Genomic DNA, 6,049 nt, shown 5'->3' on the forward strand with positions numbered 1-6,049 from the left:
CCAGGCCCAGTGCTAGGTCCTGCAAATGAAGACATGCCTGAGAGAACATAGTCCTGGCTTTGTGAAGACTGCACAGGCATGCTCAGAAGAAGGCATCCATGACACAAACCCTATCCCAGGACATCAGAGATGGCTGCAAGCAACCCAGGCCCTGGCATTGGCTTACTCAGTCTCAGCATGAGATAAGTAACCACCTCTAAGTTTTGGCTTTTTGTTGGCAAAGCACAGATGAAGATGTCTCCTCCCACAAGTCTGTGCCATTGATCAAATTGGGGTCGGAGGCTTCAAATCAGCTTTCTAGAGAAGACAGAACTCTGCCGCCATGAAGACAGAGTAGCTCCATTTGAAACAGCCAGAGCTCCCAACGTAGATGATCCAAGTCTCTCGCCTGCTTGGCTGCAGCCAAGACTGGGGTTAACAGGATTCAACAAAGAGCCTGTTGCTTGGCCCCAGCCAGCAGGTTGCTGGTCATTGATAAAATACAGGCTGTAATACAAGAGCAACATCCTCGTGGCCACCGCCCCATAAATCATCAACCACCAAGGACTATTGAATTACCTTTGGAAGATGGATGATGCTGAGCTAGAAGGCTGCTTGATAAGGTTTCCTTTTGAATAATTCGGTGTAGAAAGCAGGGTTTGAGCAATGGGATCTTTCCACCAGCTCAGCCCCATCCCGGCCGTCTCTGCCAACTGCTTTCAAGATAACACGTTTCCTTACCAGGCAGCCAGGCTGCCAGAGCATCCATGAGGAAGGAAGAAAACATACGTCCAGGCCCCAGAAAAGTACCTACTTCTGCCTTAGGCCCACATAGTGGTTCCATGTTAGTAGTGGAAGGGGTATTCACTGTTTATAGTCCTACTAATAATAGCTGTAATTTTTTATTATCTTTTTTCCCCACTCATAAATAAACTCCTCGAGGGTAAGGATTTAATATTGATCCATCCTGGGATACACATTGTCTATATGACCCTCTGGTACATGGTAAGTGCCTTGTGTGTATTTGTTGAATGAATAAATCAATGAATACTCAATTTAACACCGAAATAGGTATCGTTTATTAACATATGCTACATGCCAGGCAATGAGCAAATCAATAACATGAACAATCATGTGAGGTGGGTCCTGTTACTCCCTCCATTTGATGGATGAAATGAAGCCCAGGGAGGGGACATGACATTCTCAATGTCACACAGCTGGTGGATGTTGGAGCTAGGACTCAAACCCATGCTCTTAACAGGACTTAACAAACTTTTTTTTGGTGGTGGTGAGTAAAGGGCCAATTAGTAACTATTTTGGACTTTGCAAAGCCATGTGGTCTCCATTGCAACTACTCTCCTAAGTCCTTGTAATGCAAAGGCAACCAAGTACAACAAGTAAATGAATGAACATGACTGTATTTCAATAAAACTTTATTCATTCAAACAGACAGAGGGCCAAATTTGATCCATGGACCATAGTATGTGTTCCCCTGCCCCTGCAGTACAGGGAATTGAATGCAAGGGTGCTCTGCCACTAAGCTACATCCCTAGTCCTTTTTCTTTCTTTCTTTTTTAATTTTCAGATAGGGTCTCCTAAGTTGCAGACTTGCAATCTTCTTACCTCAGTCTCCTGAGCTGCTGAGATTATAGGTGTACACCACCATCCCCACTTACAACCTATACTCTTAACAGTTACACAGCATTAACTCTCTCCATTTGCTCTTTGTATCTTTCTCCACTTATCTGTTTCTGGAAACTGCATTGGCTTTTCATGGAGTTATTTACTTTATTTAATGCATTTATAATTCCTTTATCACCTCTACTTGAAGAAGTGAGAATTAAGATAAAATTAAGTCCACAATCATACTGGGTCCATAATCCCTGAATCTCATTAAAAACCTGAATAAATACCCTAGAAGCTTGTGCCTGAGCTATCGTTCTTCTTCTTGTTCTCCTCTTATATGTCCCAAAACAGAGAACCCAGCTGGATCGTTGGGAGACTGCGTTGGCCAAGTCACTTCTGGTTTCAAGCATCCTCTTTCACTAAGCTATACCGTGGCCACAAACAATTCTGTTATTCCAGAACTGAATGAAGGGGCCACCATTCTCAGACATGAGACAGAAGGAAAAGAACAGTACTGGGATCACTCTGGGCTCCTGTGGTTCTGCTCAGGCATGACATTCACATCTACTGAAAAGTCCATTGACCAAAGCAAGTCATGTGGCCAACTGTGACATCAGAGGTACAGGAAGTATCCTTATCACACAGGGTGGGACACCAGAAAGGAGACCTCATTGATAGATGTGTCTATTGAGCAGAGAACGACTCTGACATCTCGTAGGTAGAGGTCAGAGATGCAGCTAAGCATCCCACAATGCATAGGGCACCAAAGAATCTTGTTAACCAAACATACCAAGCAAAATACTTTGAATACTCAATACAGGTACCACAATGGTTCTCAGTTCCCTTTCCTCCTCAGGGAACACTTGGCAAATGTCGGGAGGCATGTCATAACAGGGAAGACGCTCCTGGGCATCTAGGGGTAGAGCCCAAGAATGCTGTTAAAACTTCCTACTAGGTGCAGGAGTCAGTCCCCAACAACAAAGAATTATCCCACCCAAAACACCAAGGGTGCTGAGATTTAAAAATCGTAATCTACTGTAAGAGGCCCCTGGGCATTCATTTATTCTTTCACTCAGTCATTATTAATCAATGAATTATTGAATATCTATTGAGTGTCAGGCATGGTGCTAGTCCCTGCAGACATAATAGGAGCTAATGTGCTTAAGTGGAATTTATAGTCTACTTGGAGAGGCAGATGTTAATCACAAGTGTTTCATTACGAACTAAAATAAATGAATGGAACACATTCTTTGTGAGTCCATAGCAAACTGCTGGGAAAGAGGTGGAGGTGGAAGGTTAGGGATGTTTTTCCCAAGAAAGGAACAAGAATTCTGGAGGAATCAACCAGATCAAGAGGGGAAGAGCATGTCATGGAGGAGGATCTAAAAGGTCAGTGAGCTGAACACACAGGAAGTCAGGTGAGAGGCAAGTGATGCAGCTCAAGACAGCAGGGACCAGATCCCCAGGGATCTGCAGAGCAGCTGAGCGAGCTTGCTCCTTCTCTTATGAACAATGATATGCCAGCAGCGGGCTGTAAGCAGGGTGGCAAGCGCCTACTTTGCATTTGGGACAGATCACTCAGGTGCCAACTGGAGGAAGTATGTGGGGCAGGGTGTGGGGTGGGTGCAGAGAGACCTGCCAGCAGACTTGCCATCTTCCAGGTGAGGAATGAGGGGTGCTCAGAGCAGGGTGGTGGTGAGGAAGACAGAAAGAAGAAGGAGGTCTGAGAACTAATTAGGAGGCAGAGAGAGAGGTGCACAGGCTGTTGTCTGCATTTCACGGGTGGTTGTGCATCACTGAGATGGCAAACACTGGAGAAGGACCAGGCTGAGGAAGGTGAGAGGGAAGACAAGATAATCTACATAGAATATGAGCTTAAGAAATGGTTGATGCAGCTAGGGGCAAATATCAAGGTATCAAGAATGGATCACGGGGCCCAAACCCCAAGGAGAGAAGAGGCTAAAGTTACTCAGTGAAGAATTTTCTGCCACTAAATGCCTAATTCTCCATGGAAGCTGCTGGGCCAGACCCCAATATCTGGCCTCATTGTTCATGGCTGGCTTTCCTTGACTCAACGGCAGTAACCATAACAATACTATGAAGATAGACTCACTTGTCAGTTTCCTGCAGAAGTCATTCATTCACTCCCGGGTCTTGGAGGTTCATGTATCAGACTTAGTGGTTGGGGGCTGGTGCTACAGCAATAAATGAAAATAAACAAGGTTATGCTGCTTTATGCATTTAATATTTTATGACTTCTTCCTTCAGATGAATTGCTCAAAACAAACCGTTCTTGCTCTTCCATGTCTAATCTGGAAGAATGCACCCCATCCTGAGGGAAAGGCTTGCTTGTAAAATGAACCTCAGATTTTTTAATAGGATGATAGAATGATAGTATCTTAGCCTCATATGGGTGAAATCCACTTAGCTCAATGATGTCAAATGGATTCTCAATGTCACCCCTGAAGCCTGACCACTCCACCCCTCTTTCTCCACCTAGCTTCTATCTCCTTGGGGTGACACTGAACTAGTTTTAGTTCCAAAATGGCAACGTGTTACCCCTCCCCTTAGGGCCTTTACACAGGCTGTACCCCTTGATTCAAAATAGGTTCTTCCTCCATTTCTATCTGGTCCATCCCACAGGACCTTGGAGGGTTTAATTACTCCAACAGCATTTCCCAGCTCACATCTGTGACCCTCTTGTGTGTTTCCATGGTTCCATGCATGCTCTGGTCACACCTGGACATTATTTTGGAAAACAGTTTACTATTATTTGCCAGTATCTCCCATCAGACTGTGAGATACGTGCCCTCCTCCTAAACACCCAGTTCCCACCATCAGTGAAAGAAGCACACAGAGCCACAGTCCAAAGCTAATCACCGGAGAAGTCACTTTTTATTTTAAAAATGCACACACTTATATAGGGCTGGGAAGAGGCTGATTGGTTGGGGAATGAAACAGGGTAAGAGTTGATTGGGAGAGCCTTGTTGCTGGGGGCAGGGTGATGATTGATTGGGTGAGCCTTGTTGCTAGGGGTCTGGGTAGGGTGTTGAGTGCCGATTGGGTGGAAGTTCCCGCTGGCAGGAAGAAGTTATGAGGAGTAAAATCAGGAAGAGAAGCTTGGCCAGCGCCATGTTGACACCTAAGGGTGTGGGTAACCTTATAATCAATGTTTTCTCCATGTCCTCAAGTGTCCAGACACACATCCAACTTACCTTGTCCCACACTGAGATTCTGTTGCTCCTGGAACATGCCAGGTACACCCCAGCTTGGGTGACATACAATCACCTGTCCTCTGCATCCCATATCGATCTAGTTAGTGCTTAGGCTTTGTCTCCCCGTTAGAATGGAAGCACTCCAGGGGCAGGAACTTCTGCTCCCCCACCTCCATCTGTAACCCCAGAGTAGAAGTGTCTGGCCATATTGGTGATGTAAAGACTAAGACTCAGGCGCCATGATGGATGGATGGCAGAGACCACCCAGAACCCTTCTCACAATCATCCCGCAGAGGATGGGCCACAGGACACTGACCCACCAACTCACATCCCTGTTGGGTCAGGGTTGGTCCTGGGCATGAACGTCCCTGTGTTTCCAGGTGGGGCCAGAGCTTACAAAGCTGGGGGAGCTGTCCAGCAGAGAGGAAAGGCCAGTCCCAAGGAAAGAAGTTGCCAGTGCCCATCAGGAAATGTCACAGGTAAGGATACAAGAGGGGAATTCTCCTGGAAGAAACTGGAGGCAGGAGCGTGCATGGAGCATGGCGGGAGGGTTTGACTTTTGCACTTCCTGTGGGATGTAAGGCTCCTTAGCTGAGAAATGAAGAGCTCCTGAGGACCAGGATGAGGAAAAGAAAGAATACCGGAGGCCTCCAGAGCCCATTCTGAGTCCATGGACAGTGAGCAGGCCACCTCTGCCACTTCAGTCCAGCTAACTCTGAGGACACAAAAGGGGGCACTCTGGCATAATGATAAGATTGAAATTGAAAATGGGACTGGGTGTAGAAATCCGGACCCTGTTCACTGCCAGTGGGACCACAAAATGGCACCAGTGCTATGGAAAACAGCTGGGCGCTTCCTCAAAATATTAAAATCCACCTAGCCTATGATGTCCAATTCCACTTCTGAGTATCTTCTCAAAAGAATTGAAAGAAGAATCTCAAAATATTTGTACACTCACGTTTACAGCAGTGTTATTCACAGTAGCAAAAACATGGAAACAACCCAAGTGCCCATCAGTGAGTGGATGGGGAAGATCCATGCCATCTATCCACACAGTGAAATACTATTCAGCCTTGAAGAGGGAGGAAATTCTGACACAGACTGCAACAGGGGTGAACCTTGAGAACATTATCCTAAATGAATTCAACCACTCACAAAAGGAACAATGCTGCCTGACCCCACTGAGCTGAGGTACCCAGAAGAGTTATAGTCATTAACTGAAAGCAGCA

Source organism: Sciurus vulgaris (assembly GCF_902686455.1).
Source record: "Sciurus vulgaris genome assembly, contig: HiC_scaffold_442_arrow_ctg1, whole genome shotgun sequence".
In the NCBI taxonomy this organism is placed as follows: Eukaryota; Metazoa; Chordata; class Mammalia; order Rodentia; family Sciuridae; genus Sciurus; species Sciurus vulgaris.